The sequence below is a fragment of the Hippoglossus stenolepis genome, chromosome 22, assembly GCF_022539355.2.
Source record: "Hippoglossus stenolepis isolate QCI-W04-F060 chromosome 22, HSTE1.2, whole genome shotgun sequence".
Taxonomy (NCBI): Eukaryota; Metazoa; Chordata; class Actinopteri; order Pleuronectiformes; family Pleuronectidae; genus Hippoglossus; species Hippoglossus stenolepis.
Window position 1 is genome coordinate 5,262,945 of NC_061504.1, and position 25,155 is coordinate 5,288,099.

The 25,155-nt window shown below is 39.1% G+C and overlaps 1 long non-coding RNA gene across 1 annotated transcript; it reads left to right on the forward strand.

Annotated features, from left to right (window-relative positions):
* The first annotated feature begins 472 nt into the window (after positions 1-472).
* On the forward strand, positions 473-25,090 carry LOC118101846. The gene is made up of 5 exons (XR_004694593.2): positions 473-557; positions 1,591-1,673; positions 2,389-2,448; positions 3,376-3,419; positions 23,570-25,090. It is a non-coding gene; the product is annotated as an uncharacterized LOC118101846 (long non-coding RNA).
* The last annotated feature ends 65 nt before the right edge of the window (positions 25,091-25,155 follow it).

Sequence of the window (25,155 nt, forward strand, 5' to 3'; positions counted from 1 at the left end):
AAGATGGCTGCTTTGCTGTTGGTCAGACAGATGCACCCTCGCCTACGTTTTTTTTTACATTTTATTGATTCATTTATCAGCTAAATTAAAAGTAAATGACACATTGATAATAAAATAATCATTACTTGAAGTGAAAGATAACAGGCCCAGTAATTTTCCTATATGGTAATATAATACTAATATGGGGAATTTGTTTTTTACTATATTTATTTCTGTAAACTGTACTAAGACTTGGTGATGATTGCTTTAGAAACTGGCAATTATCACCACAATAACTAAAAACTAAATCCAAATTGGGTCTCTTCTAATTGTCTCTTTTACCCATCAATCAAACATGTGGGTGGTTCTTTCTTTGTCTGTTCAGTCGTCACTCCAGGGCTGCGTTTCCGTACACATGAAAGGCTATTGGTCGAGTCGGATTGATTGATGCGTCACTCAGCCAATCACAGCCGAACCCAGCTATTTGACCAGCCCACCAGGTCCGGATAAAGTAAACAGCTGCAGTTCGTTAAAGACACGTGAACACTCACCTGCTGACATGTCACTGCAGCCACACGGTATGAAACTGTCATTTAACATGTTAGTTAACATGTTAGTTATGTAGAAACATGTTTTATCACTTTGTCTTGTTGTGTGACATGTTAGCTCACATTTAGCTAGTGAACATAAAGTGAAATGAGCTAGTTAGCGAGTTAGCTAGCTTCCTCATCAACACAAGCCAATGTTAGCTGACATAAGCTACACAGCATTACCAGAGCTACATAACAGGCTTAAGTCTTATTAGGTGACCTCTTACGATTTATGATTATAATGTCCCTTTTCTCTTTTCCAATATTTGCTTGATAGATAGCAGCGTTACTCCATTTTAACTGGTTATCCTGCTAACTGGTTTATGTATTTGTTTGTTTGGTGTTTATGTATTTGTTTGCAGAAACAGATTTGACATGAAGTTTGCGGCCCTCAAAACTTGCTTCAAAATGACAGAAGCCTTCAAACATTATTGTTTGTTCCATCGTGCCATAAACTTTCATTTTACAAATAATGAACTTAAAGCAAGAATCAAATAACTGAAGCAATAACATAGGATTTGACATCTTCTTGATAAAAGAAAATTATATTATTATATAAAACAGGCCACCCTTTACGGTGAGTTAACCTGTGTGTATCCCCTGCTGTTCATTAAGCATATCTACCACAAGGGGTTACATCTGCTCCATAGTCTAAGGTTGTCTTTGAGTCGAGCCACTGTTACCTCTGTCGCTACGGGGGGCAATCATCAAATGCCTGTTGAGATTGAGTCTCTGCCTACACAATTAATTTAACAGGAAATACATAATCAGCTATAGACATGGGAGTATATATTCTCCTTCATGATTCATGATATTCAAGACATCCATCCACACAACTTGCCTTATGCCTTCCACATGTGTGTCATGTTGACCACACACCTTTCAGACAAATCATTTGTTGATTACAGGTCGTCATGGTATTGTCTGAAAATCACACCACTTGCACTACAATAACTACTGAAAAACAAATTATAAACTGAACTGTTTCCCTGATGAGCGTTTGGGCTTTCTTCATTCACAGAATACTGAGCCTCTGCTCGTCAACTGGAACGTCCACCACCACTTCCTATCATATCATGAATGCCAATTTTAACAATAAATGAGGTGAGGATGTGTGGAAGCTGAACATATCCAGTAAAAGCATCTTTGCTTACTTTACACACAATAACTCCAGGTCATGGTATATCCAAGTGCTAAAAACAGGTCAACTGAGGTTACCTGAGAGGCTGGACCCACCGTGCTGTTGGTTTCGTTGGGAGTCATTGTGGGTCGTTGACCCCCTGTGAGTCACGTGTCTTAAGGTGTGAATTGTAGTGAAACTTCCTGGGGATGGAAGTCAAGACTGTATTGTATGTGGCTGATAGTAGGATGATAGGATACTCCTCCTCTCTTCAGAGCTTATGCATCTAGTTTGACAAAGATGGCTTCCTTCACTCCTCTTTCAAACCATCTGTCTTCCCCGGCCAAAATGCGGAGGTAACCTCAACGACTCCTAACGACCCTGCAAGTTAAATACCTGCGACTCCCATCAGTCAGTTAGAACTGAAGAAGCCTCTTGGATGAGAGGTGAAACGTCTTCAATAAACTCAACCAAGTCCATTTGACCTGTGTTTAGCACTTGGATAACTCTACATGAGGTTCCACCTTGTTGATGTGGATGAGTGATGTTTCCACATGACAAGTTACACGGCACCTGAGTTTTTCTATACAATTTCTCATAAATTTTATAAGAGTGTAATGCGTTATTGCTATGTTGTTGTTCATTTACATAATTTTAAGCTGTATTTTTTGGGGGTAAAGTTTCGTTCTGCTTGTTTAGGAATGGAAATGGCTGCAGGCATCAACCTCAATCAGGGAGGATGAAGATAACCTTACACAGGTGAGCAGCATCAGAACTTTTAAAAACCTAATTGTATTTTTATAGTCTGAGAAAAGTCTGAGCCCTCAGACAAGTCTGTAGTTGTCAATACAATGAATGGTAAGTGAATGCTGATGACTGTAGTATCTTGGAATGAAGGGTGTGGTGCTGCCGTGTACATTGTGAACTCAATACTCAGTTATTTGCATATGGTGGTGAAGAAACGATAGAGATGCATGGCATGCATTATTATCTGGCATGTTATGGATTGAGTCTGGAACTTGTTTGATGCTCATGTCCCACCTTAACAACCCTCACACAATGGCTGCCTTGCCCTTGAAAACTCTGTTTGCAATACAGCGATTAATGGAGCAATTCTTCATTTTGTGCCTTACAAAAATAAAACTTCACTGTATGTCAAGCATCAAAATAATATACAGTTTTCTAATAGACTGAGACCCCTGTTTGGATCAAACCGTATACTGTATCTTTGAGTAACACAAGTAGAAACTTGAATATAAAACACAAAGAAAGATAGTTTTATATCCATACACCTTTAAACCAGCAGTTGAAACTTATTTTGCAACAATTGCAGGCTTTCTCCAGGCTTAAATATTTCATATGTAAAGAGTCAGCTTTGTCTTTATTTTTTCAGCATTTAAAAAAAGTCTATTGTTGTTTTTATCTGACAACAGAAAACACAATAATCTTTTTTTCTTCCAGACTGACATACGGTGAGTTAATACATGCCTAATAGATTCTTACTTTTTATCTCACACTCTGTGCTCCCTCCTCCCTCTGTGTCCAGGGTGGAAAGATGAAGCTTTTCACGTCTCTCAATGCCAGCAGACATTAGCCTGAGATGGAAATAATTACCTTTAGGACATGAAATTTAATGGTACTCAATGCAATGTTTAATTGCCATATATTCACCCATTATTTATGCAGGTCATGGGGAGAAGAAGCCCATCCCATCATGCACTGGGTGAGAGGTAAGGCACAGGTCAACAATCAGTCACAGGCACATTCACACCTTCTTCTGTTCACCATTCACTTCACTAAATCGACATGTTTTTTACTGTGGGACTTTTTCTTTTATTTGGTCCCAGTGTTTCTCTAATAATTAGAGTCTCGGGTGGTTGGGCCAGCTCAAAAATACTAAGTTATTTTATTATGAGTAAACATTTTTCTGGATCATTATAAAACTGGTTGGACAAATTAGACCGTGGCAGGCAGCCACAGTCTGGGTAATTGATGGGAAACACTAGTGGTCCCATGAAAGCTATTCCAGTCCCTTCAGTTTCCTAATTAATCTCACAAGGTCCCACTTAACCACCACCAGTGTCTGAAAATAACTGCTCTACCTTCATGTGGATTTTATTACTTAGTTGAAAAGACATTGTATAGAAAATCGGTTAACAGTTTGCTAAGCCCGCCCCTGTCTGTGACCGCTGCTACGCCTGTTGAAGCTTTTAGTTTTTGCTTGAAGATGTAGGTGTGTATGCTAGTAGTGGCTAATGTAGCCTCCTGCCTCCCTCAGTGGTAAAGAGCAGGCTGCAGAGTTCTTGTAAGATCACTTCTTTCTAACTCCACACTCAAAGATTTCTAACTTGTAGGCGTCAGCCCGAGCCGATTCTAACTCAAGTGAAATAACTTGAAATAACAAAATTTAACAACAAAACAGAAAACGGAAAAGGAAGGTACCCGTTGTTGATTGGACACAGTGTCTGTTGTTTTAATAGGAAGAGAATGCTTATTTCACATATTTAGATCTTAGCAGCACCTTTACTAGTAGAACCTAAATATTGTATTATGCAGTTTTGACGTTGTTTTGTTACCCTGTGTTAGAAGAATGGTATTATTTGTGTGTGTGTGCGCATGCAAAATATGTTAAAAATGCCTTAACAGATTTCCAACAAACTTGGTGAGAATATTACCTGGGAGTGTATCTCCAGATTATTGACCTTTGTGGGTGATTGTTCAAAGGTCAACAAGAATATGGTCATAAAATCAAATATTCCATGATATTTACTCAAATAGTAGCCAATCCAAATCTCTGAAAATGATTCCCAAGCATATATATATAGTGACGACATGAAGAAGTTTCAATGAAGGCAGAAATGATGACATGCATTGTTAAATAATGGATTTACATATATAGTTGTAAGCCTAAAGCTAATATTGATAAAAAATAATGAATGATCTTATTGTAGGAATAATGTCAACATTATTCCTATAAGATTAGTTACATGATCTACAGCTTGTTTAGAATAACCAATCATCTGTCATCTCATGGTATAAAAGACATCATGATGATGTCATTATGAAATGGCATTATTACAAACCAAAATGCTCATGTAGCACATTACAGGGTTGCTGTCTCTGCAGCAGCTCATGCTTTGATACTTGGTGACATGAGTTGAATCATGTTCTGAATCACAGCACAGATACTGAGTAAAGCATCTCACATGAGTCTCCTTCAGCTGACAGTCATTAAACACTCCAACGGCGACAGTAATCAGGTTTAGTTTCAATCCACAGGTACAGTAATTAGGTCTTGAGACCATTCAAGGTCATGAGAAGGTGTATCAATAATCAATAATACTGACGGGTCATCTTTTCCTACCAATTATGTTTTATGTAATGACATCAGCTGACCATGTGGCATTGTTTTCTTTTGATGTCATCAGAGGTTCAGTATGTTCAGTTCTTGTCAAGCAACAAATAAATATTGCAGACTATTATTACACGACAGCTGCTTACGCAGGAGGCAAGTCTGAGTCGGTCAGAGCATTTGTAGACTGAGATACTGAACATCTCGTCCCAACTGTGGCAAACCTGGTTCACAAAACCGGGCTGACCTATTTAACGGAAATAGAAAGTGCATTTCACTTGTGGGGTTGAAAAGAGGTGAGAGTATTTAAGTTGTGTTTGACACTGTGGTATTACACAATATGTTGCTCAGTGTCATTGCTTTTAGGATGAGCTATGGCTAAGGGGGGAAATGCTGATACTCCGCAAATAAATTGGGTAGAAAAGCTGAAGTGAATGTATTGGAAAATTCCACTGATCAATGTCTTATTACTGTTTTGACTATTTTCTGTGCACTTAGCTGATACAACATCAATGTCTTCCACCTGCTGTTGATCTATATTTGTGCAAATGTGTGCTGGATTTGATTCCTCTTTCTATAACAGTGCCAGACAGCAGACGGTTTGTGTCTGCTTTCTGTTCTGTATCCCATTCATCACATTGTATAAAAACCCTCCTTTTTAATTCTCTTGTGGTTGCACTTTGAGCCATGTTGCTGACTGTGTAAACCTCTGCGGAGCTAATAATCAAAACTCTAAAGACAACTCCGGTCTGAGAAACTCATTATTTCAAATCTCATGATAAATTTCCACGACATGAATAAGTTGAATTTTAAGTTTGAGTGTAAATTATATGATGATGACGTACTTTGGCATTTGTTTAGATGTTTAGAAATGAGATAAATGTAATACTTACGCTATGGAATCCTCTACTAATCAATGTTTTTATATTAATACACAAAATGATTGCTCAATGTGAGAGATGTTGCTCCCTGATGATGTTTACGATGGAGAGTTCTGTGCAGGTTGACTTTGACGTGTACAGCAAAATCAAACATTTAGACATTGGGGTTTAAGATTAAAAGAATATGAGACTACAACATTACCGCTCCCGTTTTTAGATGAGCAACAGTAAAGAATTGAAGGGTTTAGGTGTTAATACATTTTCATATTTGGTTTCATAACCCTTGCTTGCAATAACTGCATCACACCTCTGACCCACTGACGTCATCTTTCATCCATCCAAGTGCTGCTCTATAGGTTTTATGTCCAGTCACTCACACGGCCGAGTCCAGTGCCTTTAACCTTCCCTCCTGATGAAGTCCTGTTTGGTGTTGGCGGTGGGTTTTGGTTGATTGTTTTGCTGCATGGTGAAGTTTGGATTTATTTCTTGGTAAACTTGCAGACAAAAAATTCCTGTAGACTTCTGAATTAATTCTACTGCTGCCGGTAAATCATCAATGAAGATTACTGAGAACATTCCAGAAGTGGCCATGAAGGCCCCAACCACAACACCACCTCCTGCCTGCTTCACAGATGAGTTTGTATCCGCTGGATCACGAGCAGATCTTTTCTTTCCATAAAACTTTGTTCCAGAGTTTTTATGGCTCATGTCTGTAGTTCTTTTTGGAAATTCCACCCTGGCCCTCAGATTCTTTCTGCTGATGAGAGGTTTGCATGTTGTGGTCTGGCCTCTACATTTGTGCTCTTTAAACAGTGGATTGTGATACTTTCCCCTCTGCCCTGTGGAGGTTGGTGGTGATGTTACTGGCAGTTGTTCTGGGGTTTTTCTTCACAGTCTTCACATTGTTTCTGTCATCAACAGCTGCTGTTGTCATTGACCGACCTGTTCGATGTGTGTTGCTCAGTGCACCAGTCGGTTCTTTCTTTTTCAGCACACTCCAAATGGTTTTATTTTTTATTAAAAATAAGTCTATAGTTACATATACAGTATTTGTACTTATATTTATTGGTGTATTACAAAATTATCTGTAGAATTTTACTAATGATCAAAAGAAAGTAGTACGGATTGCGAAATATTATCAATTTTAACAAAAATTATACAGTTTGCCTTTGCACTAAAATAACCTGATGACCTAAAGGAAGTATATGACTGACCTCACGTGCATGACTGTGCATTTCTTTAAGAATCCTTGACTCTCGGAACTTTTAACCACTTGCAATAAAGATAGTGGTATCCGTCAACTCACATTAGCTCTTTACTGAAATTACATTTGACCAACGGGATAAGAGAAGCAATGGATTCCAGCCATGTGACTGTTTAATGCCTCTAGATTTGATGATCACAGTTATGGATTTGAATTGATCCTTAGTTTCATATCCGATGGTAAAGGTGAGTCACCGTCAAAGAGGAGATGAGCATGTTTTAAATTCGGCAGTTCTCAGGTGTGGGTCTTGAAAATACCTGACTGCACAAGAGTATCCCCAAAGCACATGGATCCAGAAGAGTCCACAGTCTGCTATATGCTGAGGATCCGGTTAGTTAAGCAGTAGGCCACTGAAACTGAATGTTGGGAATCTTATCCGTGTTTTTGTAGAGACGATTTTGATGCAACTTGGTAGAAAGATGGGACATGGCAAGATGTAGACATCAAGACACATTTTTTTTCACTTTCTTTAATCTTGCGAGATGATTTTTTCGTTTACATTTTCACTGCTTTTCCAGGGAATAATTCATGGATCTTTATGGCTAAATAATTTTTTGGAGTGAGATTGAATTTAAAGGGACTGTTGGGCCTTGGTGGAGGTATACTGAGTGCCATTTATTTGTGCACAATATCTATTAGGGCTGAACATGGGTCATAGTTGCGGACAATGCAATGCTGGACAGTGTGTATTTGCAGCAGTTGTGCCACACTTCTCTGTAACCTAACCTGGATGTGTCCTTGTGGGCCGATGGACTGTCTGTGCTGCGTTCTGGGACTCACAGGTCACCAACAACCAAGTTAGTTAATGTGCGTTCACATTCTAGAGTAATGCAAATGTAGCCTGCAGCAGTGAGTATAAGTGTATATAGTGTAATCAACCCCCATCTGCCTTTTCTTTCTTTAATCCCTGTAAATTTGAACAGCGGCGTGCAACTGAACCCTCAGCAGCCACCCTGTCCACTCTGTTCAAACACTGTTGAACTCAACAGTTTGAACTTGAGCATAATACTGACAAACAGACATTACATAAACCTCAGACTGGAACATACCTGTGACTCCCATTGAGCAAACCAGTCAAACAAAAGCGCTCGTTATGCAACTGGCACAGAAATGCCAAAAAACTACTAGTGTCAAAATGATGACTGGACCAACTAAACTGTACTGCATTTGAACTGTGACAAACGGGGACCAAGAGTGAAATGTAAAAGTTGCAAAGGCATTCAAACCTCTAACTCTGGCAGCGTCCTACTAATTCTCTGAGAGGAGAACATGGTGTTATCGCCCACTGTTTCCTGGATAGTATCCACATCTGTGTTTATCGCAGTTGGATGGACAAAGGCACAGAGAGGAAAATGCTCGGACCCGGTGAGCGTGTTTTTGTGAACTCCAACATCTGTCTGCCTGATTTCGTATTAAAGAAGTTCTCATCTGTAAGAGGCAAAGACCACAGACCCCGACAAAGACCCCTCACCTCGAAGAAATGGATGTTTGTCCAGATGTTATTTTGACCATGAGAGCAATAACAGTCTAAGAATAGTCTCAAGTCCCTAACACACTAATAAATGCAGGAATTTACCTCAAGACAAAATTAAGTTTAATCATTTCAATAACAAAAGCTCTAGGCACTTTATTTGTCACAAGTGGATCCAGTGAGTAGCTCCATGTGAGGCTTTGCTGTACATAAATAAAATACTTAACTCACTGTGCAGTTTACACTCTACATGTTGGCCTGTGTACTTTTGGTTAGTGAATAGTGACAGAGTGGATATTTCCTCATAATGCAGAGTTGCAAAAAATGGTAAACTGCCTTTTTAGTCATGGCAGGAGTGTCTGTGACAATGTTGGTCTATGTTTGTTTAAGACTTAAACAATTACACACTTTTTGGGTGGATCGTGCTGAAATCTTATACAGATATTCATATTTCCCAGAGGATGATATCTTAATATCTTTGGTAATTCCCTAACTTTTCCTCTTGGGCCACCATCTGGTCCAATTTTGTATGTGTCCAGTACTTTAGTTTATGACCAAATTAGTGCAAAAGTAATTGCATTCCCATCAGCCACAGCTGTATGTTATGTTAAGTATCAGAAATTCTTGCTGAAACTTGCTGTAATTTATATATTTGAATGTGCCAGCCTGTAGCATGCATTCTTTCACAAACATGATTGACATCTTTAAAACATCCTTGAAGTTTTTTTTCTGTCTTTAGTGATTTAAGTATTGAGAAGCGGGTTGTGCAACACCGTGCAGCAGATTTTATGAGGGAATTTAAGGAAGAAAATGGAGATGGAAAGCTTTGGTATATCCCTCCATGTAGGTCAGATGGTCAGGCAATTTAATCTAACGTCTATGTTGTTCCAGTAACTTTGCTTTGAAATACACAGTCATCAATTTAATTTACAAAGAAGATGAAGTTTTTACTTTTTTCTTTTGTGCTTGATCCAAAAAAATGACTCATCATTCTTGCGTTGCAAAAACTAAAGCGGGGCCAGCTCATGGGGCCAAGTTCTTTTACCTACTGGGACTGCGCTGTAGAATAGAGGGGAAGAAAGGGAGATGTTTGAAAATTGGAAACAATGATGGAGTTTCCTGTATTCACTTAGTGACTCATATCAGTCACGACTCAACTACCAACAATCAATGCAAGCCTCGCTAACACACACTGTCTGTAACCGTTCCACCTCTTCATCAGTGCAGGGAAAGAAATCCCTGCTCTCGACTTTACTATCGCTGTTCCTTGTTCATAGTATTTTCTCAATAATTTCTCTGATAAAAAAAAATAAATCAATACGCTTCCTGTCAGTGGCATGCACATACCAAGTACATGTGAATGGTCATGTGATAAACGTAACAGGTGTGTCAGTATGAATCGAGATTACTTCTGATACAAAGCCGAAACGCTCTCCTGGATGAAGTTTACTAAAATTAAATTTTGTCGATGCAGTTTCAACCATATTGTCAAGATTCTCGGGTTTGGGTTTTCTTTGTTGCCAAAGCAGCAGGCACTCCTCTTTGACTTGACCCGAAATATCAAAAATAATAAAATAACTGTTGCTGTCGCACATGAGCATGCACGTGCTGCACGACATGAAAGTGAAATTGTAGCTTCGTTATCAGTAATTATCATTTACGTCCCTCAGAGTGCAGAAATGTCATTACCCTTTAACATTGTGAAAACCAAGGCGAAGAAACTGACAGGTTCCTTCTTATCTCTAAGAAGTTTTCCTCTAGTTGAAATGTGTTTGCAAACACTAGACACAGATCTCATATCTAAAAGACCTTGTATAATGTGATTTTATGCGCTTTCCAACTACTTTATTTTTGATTTATTAACTCGGGCTGAAGTAATTTCACCTATTAGACACATTTTTTGTGATCTTTACTGCTTTATCTTAAAAAAGTACAACCTTGGAGGAAGTCAAACATTATCTTGTGACGTATATCATTAAAAAAAAATCCATTCATTTGTACACATTTGTTCAGTTCTGCATCAATGTTCTTCTCAAAAGTGTCCAGTCAGTGTGCGTGGCGTTCTCCTTTGTGAATCCTCTGAGCCCTCCTGTGTGCCCCTCATGCCAGGGCCACAACACAATACCGCAAGGCCTCAACATAATTTCCCAATTCTTCCGCTTCTCTGCTCCAGTTATTAATTTCTGAGGCTTGTTGTATAAGGTATTATGCAATGTGTTTTGCTGGCCCCTATTTGTCTGCACCCTGCTCTCTAATGGGTCTGGGGGCAGGTTTTCCGTGGCTGAGACTGCTGTTGACATTCACATGCGCATGAAAGGAGCCCCCCCTGCTCCTCTCCTGCTGTTGGGGTCCGTCTGCGACAAACCCAAACAAGCCAACGGTCGGCTGGGTTGGAGGGACCACTGCGACTATGCACACGTGTCCCTAAAGTTTTGGAGAAAACAGGGGACACGTGCAGTTTGTCAGTTACTGCACAGCTTGAACATCCTGTTTCTCAATATTATCTGCTTTGTTGTTGCGTGCATTACAAAAGGCAGAGAAAGTAATGATTCTCATGCCATCTGGTTAAACATATTTCAAATCTGGATTTGCATTGTTTGTCTGTTTTGTCTTTGAAAGATTACCTTCGTGAAACAGATCACAGCCATCTTCACAGTGTTACAGTAATCCAAGAGGAAAATTGAAACACCAAAGTTTTTATATGTTTTTATTGCTTTGATTGATTTCTAGAAACATTTAACAGAAGATGCCACAGGTATTGTAAACCTAAATTAATTGTGCTGTGACTGTATTAACAAGCAATAGCCCATTTACAAAATAAAGTTACACAGTTTTATTTTTTGACACTACTCAATATTCTCCTTTTTTACTCTGTTTTGGTCTCAACAACAACTTGATTTGCTCTTTAGCCCAATTTTGAACAGTCTCCACTAGCTAACATGATTCTGTAACTAATCTGCTGCTGTTTGCATAGTATATAGTATATATTTGCTTCACTTAAAAAACTTCCTCATTTACTCTTTGTGTTTGCTTTGGTTTGCTCTCCAACAACACCTGGGGGAAGTATCAGGTTGTTTAGCAGATAAATGCTCCTCTGTGTTCACCAGCTAGTTGCTAACTATCTGTCTGTTGTTGGAGCTGGAAGAGTCATTTGTGCTGCTGTCCTCCCTCCACACTCCTGCTGACCTGCGATGACTCTACACTTTAAAAATAAACACCAACGCTGATCGCAAGATATCAGGACCTGAACAGTCCTGAGGTTTACCTTCGCTCCAGAGTTTATGACATAAAAGCTCATGTAAATCATATCTATCTCATCCAGCTTACTGAGCTGGTTACATGTATTCTGTGCCAAATGTTTAATATTTATTCAAGGGCAATTTTTGTTAACAGAGACAAAGTCCATATTGTCTATTGTTTTGGTTGTGTGTGCTTTATTTTATTTATGGTTTCTTTATTCAGGCAATTTGAATATTTTAAATTTTAATTCAAATCTCAGACTGAATATTCTTTATAATTATGTTAGTTGCTCTTTGAAAGGGTGTACTTGCATGATTATGCTATAATATTATCATAATACTAGTGGTTTCACAATGATGAAAATAATGTCATTTATCACAATCATTTCTGGGACAAAATATTGTCCAACAAGATTTGTTATTGTGATAGTCCTACCTTAATATTTTTAGAAATGCGCAGAGTTAGAGGTTTTCTTTCACAATTTACAGCTTTATTCCTCTGAAAATGTCTTTCATATCTGAGCAATATTGGCATTCTACATGAAATATCCTTAAATTAATCAATATTGAATGAAATTGGAGATCGCATCAAATCTAGACTTTCTGAATAGGAATCAAATCGATTTTGGAAATCAGTGGCGATAGATAGATTAATACTTTATTAATCCTGAGGGAAAGGGATACCCAGTCCTTAAGAAATATTGGTGTATCATTGCGATGCCAAAAGGCACAGGGAAAAAATGTCGGTGAACCTAAATTATGTGCTGATGCACTTAAATGAAAACGTTAGATTCACCGGTACAACCAATGTAAACATTTAGTCTGGAGCTCTGTAATGTTATTACAGGCCCATCTGAATCAGTTGCAAGCTCCTGACTTGCTCATTGTTAGTTATATTGTGTCAAACCATGATGTGTATGCCGCTACATGTAGGTTTTATTGAAAATAAACATTAACCGAAGCACTTGAATTGAGCCACACTGTTGAGAGAGGCCCAGTTTGTGTTTTTAGTTGTTAGCCTAGTTACACATGTCACTGCATCTTTTCCTAAACCTCTTTTTGGGTTTGCTTTAAGGAAATTAACTTAATCTGCTGTTCCCAACCTGTGATAAATATGGCGATACCCATTATACCCCCTTCCTTTTGAGGTCAGGGCAGCTGGGGGACAACCTGAGAGGTAATCAGTGTCATGTAGCTAAAATCCCAGTGGCCGTCCATCTCACTGTCCATACAAGTTTAACCTACTGAAAATCTAAACTGCAAAATCTGTAACTTAACTCTGATCATTTCTAACCTGATACTGTTTTTTCCAATCTCAAATAGCTAATAATAACCATAATACTTTAGCACCTGCATTAACACAACCATTAGAGTACACCATCCTCAATATAACCATTCATATTTAAAAATACTATATTGCAATCCAAGTCTCGGACACAGACCCAACAAGCACACCCAAAAATAACCAGTAGCCATCTTCGTCCCCATGTGACTGACAAAGTTAGCCTATAGCTGTTTATGGTCACATGATTAGTCACCAACCATGTATATACCTGCGGTGTCTCCCCCTCTCCTGGAGTCAGAACCAACATCTTCCTCAAAGACACATAAGCAGTGTGGGTGTTTTTCTTTCATTAATGAGAGGATCTGGCAGCATAAATTCTTGCAGTATCAGTTCAGTGATTCAACGCTGCGTCTGTGTTGAAAATGACACATGTTTGGGAAGGAGACAAAGAAATGCGTCAAATCCTTTGTGTGAGAAAGTATTCAAGGCCACTCTGGCTCCAGATATGCTGTCACAATGCAGCCATTTCCTGTCCATCAAACTTGGTATGGAGAGACACTGCTGCTGAATGGAAAGGAATGTTGGTGTGAATTTGTTGTTTGTTATGCTTTAAAGATATTGTTTGAGTGTTAGGGTTTTGGGTAATGCTATGCACTTGCTTGAATGAGAAGATTATTACCATGCTTGTGTGTTAGCTTAGCGTAATGACTAGAAACAGTTGTAAACACCTAGCCTGGATCTGTTACAGTCACAAACTATATCTACTAGTGCCTCTAGATGCCCCCTACTTACCATGCTATATCTTTTTTATAATCTATACAACAAAATGTACAAATGACAATAACAGTTTTCTGACACCTTAAAAGAACAAACTGTTCTCTTTTTTAACATTCACACAAAATATAACATGTTAATCAGTGAACTTTATCGTTGCTGGTGGATTTTGTTACTTTTGGACAGAACGAGCTAGTTGTGTACCACAGTTGTTATGCGATGCCAAGCTAATCAGCTGCTGGCCCACTTCATATTGGTTGGTAAGTTGTTTCTGAAACTCTCTTCACGTCCCAATAGCCAGCAATAATTGTCTGGGAAAAATGCCGGCTCTCACAGGACTGTCAAAACACGACCAATCATTTAATTTGGTCTGAGTGAAACTATTGGTCATGTTTTTTTTTACAGTGCCTGGCATACCTGTCTGTCACTAACTAACATGCCTGCCTGCATGTGAACCGGAGAGACACACAGCACTGAAGCCGAGAACATAGTGAGAAGTAAGCGGGCGAGTCACGGAAAACTCTGCTTCTGTTGTCAGGCAGGGCACGCTCATGTGTTCTGGGAGTGTAGCTTTGACGAGAGGGCCAATGGGAGAGGGGGTGGGAAGTATCGGTTGCATTTTATTCAAAATCTACCCGGCCCTTGCTAGCTTTTACCAACCCAAACTTTAACTCTCGGCAAGAAAGTGAAATATTTCCCAAGTGCTGAACTAATCTTTCAAAGTCTCTGAAAACTTGATTTAAAAGTTAAAAACTCGAAAAATCCACTCATCTGGATTGTGTGGGTGTGGTCTGACCAGAATTCTTTGACAGTTCCACCCACCCTGCAACACTTCTACCTTTTCACAGAAGGTTGTGTGTTAGCATGTATTTCTCATCAGTTATAAATAAAATGTGATTGGGGAAAAAAACATTTCTCAAAGCACTTGAATTGTCTCTGTCACTTGTCTCTTTGCTGTAATATTTCCGTGTCCTTCCTCTCTTGTCACTACTCATGATGAGAATGTCCCCTGTGAGATTGTTTGGACAAACAGGGATCGGTCTGATGGAACGTCATGCGCCAGTTGTTTCCACAAATTGAGTTGCTCTAATTCTACACACAGGGCTGCGGCTCAGGAGGATGAGATGCAACCACACAGGCGAGCGTGTGGGTGGTGTGCCAAGCTCTGTACTTTTCCATCAGGCAGCTGAACAAATGGACAGGGCCTTCGGAAGTTTCTAAGCGCCGTGCCTTATCAAGGGTAATCTGTTTCCCCCCCTCCTCCTTCTCCTTGGGCTTTTGTCTGTGTGGTCAAGGGGGGGTTGAGGGGACCACGTGAAGTCCCTCAGTGAGAATGTTATTGTTTGCGGAGCTGCAGATGACACGCTTCTTAAAGAGTAAGGGAGGATCTGCTGGGTGTGAGGCCAACGCTTTGTCTGCCACATGCCCGCCACCCGCATGGGGCCCACCACTTTCCTGTTGCCATTATATTTTTGGATTCGACCCTTTGACATTAAAAACTGACAACAAGCGAAGGCAATCCTATTGACTGAATGGAATCGATAGGGGAAAAACCTGCAGTTCATAAAGAAACAATTTTGCAGAAAAACATCTAAAGTAAAATCTGTTAAAACAATTGAAAAAGTTTAACTTTGAATTTCTCTCAAGGACAGAAGCTCGCGTTATCAACCTGGAATGTGAATTCGCTAACCTCCAGTATGCTACTCCTTTCCCTCTTGACTGCTGGGTAAAGGCTAAAAGAGGGAAGTGTGTGTGCGTCTCTCAAGGGGGGGTTGTCCATAGGCTCACATTGTGATGATGGCATGATGTATGACATGGATCAACCATTTCACCTCCCACAGTTGTCACTGCGAGCACACGTGTGTCAACATGGTTGAGAAGGAAAATGACCCCTGAAAAACAGGCTTAAAACCCACACCTATGTATACAGAACATACAGCTACAACAACACAAAACGAGTGTAGCTACACTGAGTGAACATGGGAAGACCGATCACACATCAAGTTTTATTAAAAAAAAAAGATCTCCTCTCAGAATATTTGAAAGTAATTCAGTACACTTGTCAAACACCAGTCAAACTCTTCACTTCAATCACTTCCAGGCACAAGTGAAGTGCATGTGCTGTCACTACTGAATTACACACAAATGCATTTACTCTCTGAAGTGTTTGACTCTGACTACTGCAGTACTATTTCCTGTCAGGATATAAGATTATATCAAGCCCAGGTTTGATCTTGCTGCTGTTCTCAGAGCGATCACAGTATTTCTCTTGACTGCTGCTGCTACCTAGGACGCTTCTATTTAATTGCTGTAACACATTTTTTAAAACTCAAATGAATATATCTACTTCTGCAACACAAGTGATTTCCCTCTGATGTTTTAAATTTGTTCATGTAACAGTTATGTCTTTTAATAAACATTCCGGTTCAGGCAGGTTTGAAAGGTTTTTACTTTAAAGTAGTGAGCCAATCTCGTAAATATTCTATGTCTATGAGCCAGACAGTTATTACTCATATATGCTGATCAAACAGATAATACATGTAGATAATAGATGCTGATGTTGAGGTTAAAAAAGGTACTCAGTGCAAGGACACACGGAAAAAAAGTTTCAAACTGTTGCACAATACCAGGCAGGGTGAGCAAACATGCAGGAACACTGTGCATGTTGAAGGATTTCTCAGTATTCAAGTTTAAACAGATTTCATACATTTACTGCCACTTGAAAGCACGTTCTTTATCACGTGGCCTTGCAATAACATTAGTACACTTAATCATACTTTTTGTTTTACATTTCATCTAATGTATTAGTTTCTCCACCTTTAACAGTTATTTCACTGGTTTGTGCTAAATAATTTTGCCAAAATTGGTTAAACTAAAACTGGTTTAAAGTTTTTTACTGCTTTGTTACGTAGAATGATCACAGTGTTGAAAATGGGCCAAAAAACAAATAAAAGAACTAAAGCTTTACTCGTTTTTTATTTTAATTTGATCTTCACTGCTCAGTTATCTGAGTCAGTTGAGAATGATTGGTATCAGGCTAGCTTTAATTTCCCCCTGTTGCAAATCTTTATGCTTTATGCTAATCAGCTATCAGATGTAGCTTCATATTTATTCGTCAGACACGAGGATGGTTTTAATCTTCTAAATGAACTCTCATTAGAAAAGGAAATGAGTGGGATTTGCTAAATGTATAAATGTTTCTGTAATTTCCTAATAATTTAACAAGGCAATAATTTGATTTGGGAATTGAGGAAGTTCAGATACTCTTCTTGGAATTAAAAAGTAAACTGCTGGTTAAATTTGTATATTAAGAGAAACCACACATGAGGATATGTTTATGCAGCATGAATACACAGTAAAATGAGCTGTGACTGAGCAGTAATACCTCATGTGTCCACCTGAGAGCGCCGTTTCTCCACTATAGGAATCGTGGTGAGAGTGGTGTAGATACTGATGGCTTAACTTGCCCCACGAGATGTGTCTAGAGAGGTTCAAATTCTTTTGGGAAAAACGGAAGCAAATGTAATTGAAAATTTGATTAGTAATGAGTAAATTAATCCTTATGATCGGATATTTTTTAAAGGCTTTTCTTGTTGGTGCATAAATACAGTTTGGTACTTTAAATGGTTTCCCTCAAATTAAAGGACAGGAGGCTTTGTTTTTTTTGGGATACGCAGAAATAATCTGCTCAAAAGCACTTTAAACCTTTTCCAATCCTACTGAATAAAGCCAAAATAAACTCACATAGGAAACAAAGTCATTGTCAGCTCCTGAATTTATTTATTTTTTGTCGTTGAGGGAAAAGAACTGATTTAAATTAGACACGAGGCTTGAGTAAGAAAATTATTATTCTTAATTGGAGCTGGACTGGAGGACCCGTGCTGTGCAGTATTCCCTGGGAAATGTTACCCAGATCCGATACAGAGAAGCTGCCAAACAGACACAGCAGTAGCCAGAAGAGACTTTTATCCAAAGACATGAGCAGCACTAATGGAGGAAATATTTTTTCATCTGTAGTCATTAAGTTCTTACAAGTGCTTTCCCCACTTCATTAACCTAAAAGATCGGAGGAATATTTAGTCTCCCTGCAGTACCCTGGTGATAAGGAAATGTTATATAGCCCTCTGTAGATGAGAAAGAAAGCTGAATAGATACAATGGGAAATTTAAGACATGTGGAACGTGTGCTACCGTCTAATCCAAAGGTTTAATTTATTTACAAGGTGCTGTTTCTGTACCGTCTACGTATCAGAGATCATCTGTCAGTCACAGTGTAGGCAGTGCAGTCAGGTGCTTCTCTTTTAGTGTTCTATCGAATTTAAGTTTGTAGGTGACACTCATTGTCCAGTGAGCCGAATTAATTGAAATTCTTTTCTTTTGTCTGCTCAGTCATAGTGTCAGTGCTCATTATAATCTTCCCCCTTGCCTTGTTTAGGGGAGCCTTTTTAAAGAAAAGAGCTACAGACATTCATATTCCAATACACTACTTGAAGATAATTCAGAAGGGCTATATATGTTTCCTATTGCTACATAGCCAGTGTTACGTGAGATACATGTAAGCAATGAACTTCAGTCCCCTAAGCTGTGAATACTCTTTGGGTTTTTATAGTAAAAACTGTTGGTAAATTCCGTCTCGCAAGATATGAGAAAATCAACTGCGATGGAAAGCCAAAGCTGACGACGTAGAGGATAGTCACACATATGCAAATGCAGGGAATTGATTATTGCCAGACTCTGTGAATTACGTACTTACATTGCTTGCTGAATGTGTTCAGTGCTGCATCTGACGCACACAGAAATAGGTTGTGTGGTCCTTAATCGTAGTGGTTGTTATCGAAACACATTCCATTTACTTGCATTCGTTGTCGGTCTCCCAGCTCGCTGCCAGCCAGGCAGCCTCTCTGTTGTGGGGCAATTACAAAAAATGTCAAGTCTCACATCGCAAAGTACTGGTTGGTTCGACACAGGTAATATCCGGGTGTCCTCCACCTTGGCTCACTATTTAAAAAAAAAACACAGTTATGGCTGTGACATTGCCAGTCAAAGTTCACAGTTCAAGTCCTAAGTTGAAGTCCTGCTGCAGATTTGCTTTGCCACAAGGAGGAGGAGGAAATATCGAACAGGCAGGTACATATATGTTGTTGCCAAAGCTTGAGGAGCCTGGCCTCCATGTTCTTTATGTTGCGGCAACATAAAGTCAACAATGAGGCACTGTGTTGCCATGTCCTGGTTTCACTGCTTTGCTGCAGATAGAGAGAAAAAAGCCCTGAGTTTGGGACACATGACAATATCTCAATTGTGCCTGAAGACAGATGTCAGAAAGTCATCTGACTGAACCCAACAGCCGGTCAGGAGCATCTGATTGCTCCTGGCTTCCCCCTGTACACTGCATTACAAATGAAGCATTACAAAGCTGAAATTAAGGTCAAAAACAGGCTCAAAACTTTCAGTGAATGCCAACTTTACTAATCAAGAGCTGTCTTCAGCAGTGGAAAGCAAGACCCATGTTTACTCTTGTTTTGCTCTACAAAATTTAGCATTCGAACCAAACCTGGCCGGCAAAACTTGTTACTTTCCGATGACTTTTGCCTCACTGTAGCATCCGCTTTACCCTGAAGATGTAGAGCTGTCTTGTAAATGCAATGATAGCTTAAGCTCTTGGTGAGTGACCATCACCATGCAGGAAATCACATTTAGCAGAGAGAAAACCTAACTATACTCACACTTTTAGGTTCTTTAAAGACCTGAAAGACTTAGACCACATAAATGACAGAAAAAAAAAGCAAAATTGCAGTGTGAAGTAGTGCCAGTAGTGTTCAATGATGCATTGCACACTTGCCAATAGTGATGGTAATTCCTGCTTTGGATAATTTCCTGTTGCACAATGCAATTATCTAGGCTGTCCACTGTCAACATTAGTTGTTGATATTCATGTCCAGACCTCTTTGTCTTTGTCTCTTCTGTCAACACAGGCTCATATAGTAAATAACCCGGATGGGCATTGGATTGCATTTTTAACACATTGGTTTTAGGTTGCGCTCAAATGATGCATCTCCTTTAACCCAAAAAGGGCGAAAGGTCACATGCTTGTGTTTACCTTGCATCTGTAGAGTTTGTAGTTAACGATTCTTAGTGTTTTGATGAGTTTACTTAATAACATTATTGCCTAAAATACCTCAGTACTGCAGTCATTTTGTTATTACTTATTATTCACAGTAGCAGTCGGTGGCTTGGACACTCAAACATGAAAAAAACATTTTTAATGTCACAAGGGTCCTGCAAGGTGCTACATGCATTATTTAAACCCACACATCTCACACACACTCACAGGTGGTAGGCAGCTTTGAACTGGACAGAAATGTGTGCAGGTTGTCACTTCACTGTTTAGTGCAAAACAGAACTGTTTGAACTCAGACATAACATAAAGGCAATAGGCAGCTGTGAAAGAGTCCAAATATGCAAGGGGTACTACTGCAGGCATCGTGGTCTATACTGCGTTTGCGCTTAAGTGGTATGATAATATAGTTGTTAAAAATAGGCAATAGATGATGTGTGATTGCTTTTAAACATGAGATGATAGCAAATTTATTCTGGTGAATACATGGGCCACATATATTTCATCTCGCTCAATATATACCCGGTTCCTCGGGCCAACTCCAGCCTACATGCAGCGTGACTGTCAGATGCTACTTCCACATCAGGACCAATTCTGACGCACCCACAGAGAATCTTCTCGGCTGTCAGCCAACCCTGGAAGGTAAACGTCGGTATCAGCCCAGATGTGGAAATGTATGGGCCAGATGCCGTCAGAAGACCCAGCAGTCTGTTTCATTTAGCTATCCCTGGAGCAGCCTGTTCAATCTATAGGATATACTCATTTTTTATAACAATATATTTACAAACTTCCAAACATTTTCCCAGTTTCTACTGTATCTATTTATCCTTGGTTGTTTCTAATAGTCACATTTACTAGTCTCTCAGCCGCTTGCATCATATTGACATTTAGTATTTGCATCCCTTTCGTAATGTTGGAGGCTTTCTGCACAGCAAGTGTTTCTGTGATTCTGCTGACCTAAATTTGTTAGTCTCCATTACATCCTGGTTAAGCGATCAGACTGGCAATATCATATTTGTTAGCTAACAATGTATTAGACTGTCTTTCCATATTTTACGACTGAACAATGCCTGTCTGAGTCACTGAGAATCACCAGCATCTCCGAACAAAACAAATGCTTTGTCTGCAACAACTCCAGCCTCCCTTTGTGTTCTCATAACGGCGTTGCACAGCCCAGTAAAACTGGTTCCTAAATGAATAACTAAAACCACAACTGGATTCAGTTACCTTGAGTACATAAGCCAACTAGAAATTACAACATTTGTCCAATAAATTCGTAATCTGTAATGGCAAGTAACAAATATTATCATGTCGACGTCAGTTGGTCACTTGAAAACGTGTGTCTAACCTTATGTACCCATCAAGTCATATGCATTAAGAGAAGCCAGGTCTGAGTCAAGTTTGAGCCCTTTAGCAGAGTGACTCCAGTCTTACTCCGAATAAGTTGTTTTCTGCAAATGAATGTTTAAAATTTACCATGCAGACTTTGGTTGCTCAATCTTTTAATTACAAAAAAACAACTAACAAAGATGCATACTGCACACTGGAAAACAAAATGGCTCACTCTCCCTTCACACATGTGGACTTGTCAACCCTTACAGTAATTATCTGTACTCAATCAAGTATGGCCGCTCCTTCCATTAAAACCACTCTTGCGGGGCCTAAGCCCCGTGCGGTTTGAAGGGTTATCATTAACAGCAGCACACGGCAGCATTTTATAAAACGTAGGGACTGTTTTGAAGGGCAGTGATTCTTTAATACACTTCATGTCTGAGTTTTACATTAATTGCTCCTTTTAAGGCTTAGCAACAACTGTGCACAGTTTGCATCATTCCATATAAGCTCTCAAAGGGAAATGTTTGTAATTGGCACATGATGATCAGCTTAATGGTTTAATACTAGCATCCTCCAAGTGTTTGTATTCAGAAGGTGGATGGAGGATTTTCCTGTTCATCAGTGGGCTCATTCATTCTAATTTTTTTTAAAAGCATAGTTCAGTTTTAGATACTCAAAGTTCAATTACTTCAAATGGACACAGTTCATACTTGATAGTTCTGTCCCAGTGGAGAAACATTAGTGCCAAAATTACATTTTGATGATGCACCTTTTTAGTTTGTAACCTGACCTCTGTAACTTTATCATTTTTATGCTATAAATGTCTGTGTTTGTGTGTGGATCTATTTACTTGTGTGAGGACACTAGACAAAAAACATGAAAACCTTGGAATCTTTAATTGCTAAATACTGATGTTAAAATGTCTTTAAGAAAGACGTACAGTATTTAATTTTAAAATTCTATACCTTAAAAATAAGTAGTTTGACATGTATATTGACACACATTTATTAAGATGAGGAGCAAGACGAGGAGTTGATTCTGCTCTAATCTTATTGTAAATATGAAGCTACATCTGCAGGAGCCCACAACCTAATGTTAGAATAAAGACTGGGAGCAGCTAGCCTAGATCTTGAGTAGCTACAGGAGACTACATCCATCTACCAACAGCTCTAAAAATAACCATCAAGCACGTTACAGCTTGTTTGACACAAAGTGTGAAAATGACAAGTTTTATAATGGGTCATGTGCCAATTTCTTGGGCAGACACAGTAACTCCTTGTAGTCTCCACTAATTCTTTTTTTTATTCCAGCTGAAGATGTACTGCACTGTTTCAGTTACTTTTGGACAGAGCAAAGTAAACAGTTTCCTAATGCTTCTGCCTAAATATCTGTACCGTCATGCTAAATGGAGCAACATGAGAGTATGGTAGCAATCGTCACTGTCCTTTGAAAATAAAGCAAATAGCCATATTTAAGTGGCAAATTGGAAAGGGCTTGTCTTGACAGTAATACAATATCTGTTTTGGAAATGGAGAAACTACATCATAAGAATAGTAAATTCATTGGTTCTTTTTATGCCTGCCTTTATCTTTCAAAACATCTAATGTTGTAAACCTCCTGTCTACAGTTCAGGATGTTTTTATGTGTTCTAATTGTGATGATAGGATGGTCCTCCTCATCATTATGTAAGGAAATGAGTGGTTTGGGCCAGTGGAATGACAGTGGAAGGAATAAAAGCTGATCGTAGCAAAGTGAATGACTGAATGGACTGAGAATATCCTTTCTTTCTGTATGTGGATCATTACGGCTCTCATATTCTTATATCAAAGAACAAACAGTTATCTGAAATTGTGAAGAAATGATAAATATGTTAGTCCAACCAATCATGTGTATCAACAACCTGACCTTGTGATTGCGGAGCGAAGACGGACAGTCTGGTGAAAATTCCCCAGAGGCCATCCCCTTTGACGGTCGGCGCCATGGAAACAAACAGCGATTTGCCTGTCACGCTGTCCCGGGTGGAAAGCTCATAATTACAAGAACATTGTGATGAGACAGAAATCGGGATTATAAAACAACAGGCCTCATCCTCACTTCTCTTTCAGCTAATAGATTTGACTCATTTTCAGAAATGAGAATTTAATAGATTTTCTTTTTTCTGTCAGGTGTTGAATCGACAGGACTGAACAAAAGAGTTAAAGGGGAAGAAAAGCACTGCAGAGGGATCTCCAAGCACACAGCTTACAACCTTGACAAACTGATTAGGTGGAAGAATACTTTGATGTGGCATGAAAGACACCATCTGCTTGTTGTACTGTCACACATTCGCAGTGGTAAACAGCTTCTGGTGCACAGACAGAAAGCGTTTAAGAAAATAAAGTTTTCAATGTCACTGCTAATGGAGAACAATTTAGACCAAATGTGGCAACATAAAGTCAACAAATAAGACAGAAGACAAAATGTTGTATTCAAACACTACTCGGATAATTGCGATTATGCAGGCTAAACCCTTTGCACAATTTAATGCCATGTGAAATATTCTGCCTCAACAAGCACATTAAACTGCTGCTCTGCTTTTACAGTTTAAAAGGGGTACTTTTTTAAAGAGCTGCATCAATGCTTGTTTACCTTCCACAAGTCAATGTTTTTTTCCGGTAAATTCTTTAGACTGGTATAGATACTCAAAAAACAGGACAGTGCAACCCAGCAATGACGAAGCTGTGGCTCGGTTAGAAAAAAAATCCAAAAGACATCTTCAAGGTCACAGATGCTTAATTACAATGATGCTATCTCTAATGAACCAAATCGTCCTTGGCAAGCCACCATTAACAGCCGAGTGCCGGGGTCGTGGACATGGTTGGCAATCTCTGCGGGGGTTATGAGCCGCTTGCAAGAACAACATCTCAATCTTTTATGTGAACACAGACTGCACTGCACACATAGAAGCAGTTGGTTTCTGTCAGTGAGAAGAGGTCTTTAGGCGTTAATCAATACCACTGGAACACCATGGCAGATCTCTTAGTTCTACAGTAATATTACCTGAATTTAAGTCAGTCATTTAATGGAAGGGGTTTCTTTGTACAGACATGGCGATTCTGACCACTCCACTAAAGTTATTGTAATATTTGCTCTCCTTTTTTATCTCTGATTTCGGGTTCCACCAACTCTTGAGGGAAATATGTGGCTCTTTACCTGCAAAATGCTCCACTATGTTTACCAGCCAATCGCTGAATTCATTTGCCATTTGGTGCTGCGTGGGCAGCAGTGGCTTTAAAGCTTCTTTTTTTATTTTTTGTATGCCTGATGCTGCTGCAGTCAGGGTTAATGAGAGTAGTGGAGGTGAATCAAAACAGGAACGTTGTGGCTCATAAAGCCAAAACAATGAGCAGAGAGACACTAAAATGCTCCATATAACTCAGGTGAACTGCAGAGTGATAATACTCGGTGGGTGTTTCATTACTGGCAACCCCCTTTCACATGCCATGTTCGTATTCGAGCCATTGTTTTATTATTATTATATTATATTAATAATTAAGGTATTAAGGTATTATTTATTATGATCAGTGCAGCTTTATTCTGCTACCAGGCCATTTTTTTCCTGTCTTTTCAGGTGCAGCTTAAAAACTAAAAAACATTCACATAAATGTTTAATATGTATTCAGGGCATGTAATAGAATTTCAATGAGAAGACTAATAAAAGATGGTTCACCCCAAAATAAAATTTCACTCATTATCTACTCACCACTATGCC